We start from the raw sequence: 2,066 nt of genomic DNA, 5'->3' as shown, positions 1-2,066 counted from the left end.
CTCAAGTGAAGCATTGGGTTTTTCATCTCTTTAACTTTTAGTTTAATATGAGCGTTTGATTTCAAGAAAGAACAATAAAACAAATTAAAATCATTAGCACGTGAATTTAGAAAAATGGGCGTCAGAGAAATCCTAATAAGGTTAAAAAGCTAAAAAATCTAATAATATAAAGAAGAGCTTCTCTCTTCTGGGAGGCTGCCACGTCATCATTTCGGTTCACGTCGCAGCGACACGTGTGCTATTCAGTTGAAACGTTTCGTTTCATTAAGTCGTTTGTTCACTGCGATTGGACTTTTATTTTTGTTCGGCTTCTGATTAATCCAGACTTCTGTGTAATTAGGTTGGGCTTTTTGTTATGTCGAGCCTTTTGTCAATACCGCGTAGATGGAGTGCTGCGTTTCAGTTAGGGTTTAACCCAGGTTCTTCTTCTTTGCCTCTCCAGAGCACCCATGTCTATTAGGTCTTTGAAATCGATCTTCCATCTTCTTCCTCAGAGTACGAAGCGTTACCAGTTACGGGATCATCATCTTAAAACCCTCCATTACTCTCTCACACACGATCTATATTCAATGCGATTTCTGGATCTGCAAGCGGTACAGGTTCGTCTATAAAAAGGTATGATTTCTTCCTCAGATAATCATCCTTTCATTCTTCAAAGCTAACAGTAAACTAATTCTATGAAATATGACTAATGTTTATGTCTTACTCTCCGATTTGCAGACTGTCCGCTCCTCCTCCACTGTTCAAGTCCGTTTGCTGCGTTTCTGGGAGGCTAGGAGTGCCTGCCGTGGTTGAGAGCTCATGGGTGTGGATATGCTCTTACTGGATTCTCAGGTATCTTATTAACATCTGCCTTTTGTTTATAAACAAAATCTTTCACCGGTTAGTTCTTTAGTAATTTTTACCGTACTGAATCCATATTACAAAGATTTTTTTTTAAAAGTTTTTGTAGAACATTTCTCTCTCAGACAATTTGCCAAAGTTTGATAATTGTTGTGTCTATTTCGAATTTTCTATTCGCTACAGAGAACTGCTTCATTCATAGAGAAGGAGGATCATATATATACTTTCCAGTAGTAATCAGTGGAACAAACTACTTATGATCTTTTTGATTGCGTTTTCAGGTATCGGAAGCTCCAACGTTTTATGATCTATGTGCACGCGAAGGGGATGATAGTAGATGATGAGTATGTACTCATGGGATCTGCTAATACCAACCAAAGATCAGTGGCCGGTATTGAAAGATACAGAAATAGCAATGGGTGCATATCAACCCCATCATACATGGACTAACCAGGCAAGACACCACGTGGCCAGGTTTGCCTTCCTATCATCATCATCATATTACCATAAGCTCAAAAGTTAAGGTTAAGATATGCTAGAGACGTTGTGTTTCTGGTGGTTGTAAAGTAAACAGAAGTATAGAAACTAGAATCTGCTTGGAAGAATAATAACATATTAACTGAGAAGTGTTTTGATATCTCTCTATCGATCCACAGGTGTATGGATACAAAATGTCACTATGGGCAGAGCATTTAGGCAAAACAGGAGATGAGTTCGTGGACCCTGCTGATCTAGAATGCGTAAACGAAATCGCTGAAGGAATTCTCAGAGCTGCAAGGTCACTTGATTAAACATCCTCCACAAGTAGACAGTGAAGGTAAAGTGAACTCGCTTCCAGATTACGACAGCTTCCCAGATGTTGGTGGTAAGATCATTGGAGCTCATTCAATGGCTCTCCCTGATACTCCAACCACGTAATGTTACTGTGAGAACCGAAATTCGCACTGTCGATTTCCGTTTAAATTAGGAAAGTAAGAGAACCCTAATTTCCCAGAGGTCCCGGATATCTGCTAATACCACACGCCAAGCAATTAGAACACGAAACGAGAACAGTAATAAAATAAGAAATCGAAAAAGAGAGCAAGATAGTTCTTATTCCGAATCTGCGTTTGAGCGTTTACAACAAGGTAAGTGCCTGGGCTATGAGAGTTGTCGGCGAGATTCCTAGTTCTAAACCCCTAAGACGGTAAAAACCTAATTGAGTCGCAGCTCGAATAACAAAA

The 2,066-nt window shown here is 39.5% G+C and overlaps 1 long non-coding RNA gene across 1 annotated transcript; it reads left to right on the top strand.

Moving 5' to 3' along the window:
• The first annotated feature begins 401 nt into the window (after positions 1–401).
• Positions 402–1,764, top strand: LOC106325483. Its single transcript, XR_001266915.1, has 4 exons — positions 402–615; positions 721–834; positions 1,125–1,317; positions 1,500–1,764. It is a non-coding gene; the product is annotated as an uncharacterized LOC106325483 (long non-coding RNA).
• Positions 1,765–2,066: the final 302 nt, after the last annotated feature.

This window comes from Brassica oleracea, chromosome C2 (genome assembly GCF_000695525.1).
Source record: "Brassica oleracea var. oleracea cultivar TO1000 chromosome C2, BOL, whole genome shotgun sequence".
In the NCBI taxonomy this organism is placed as follows: Eukaryota; Viridiplantae; Streptophyta; class Magnoliopsida; order Brassicales; family Brassicaceae; genus Brassica; species Brassica oleracea.
The sequence above is the reverse complement of the archived record's forward strand: the minus strand, read 5'-3'. Positions and strand labels throughout refer to the sequence as shown.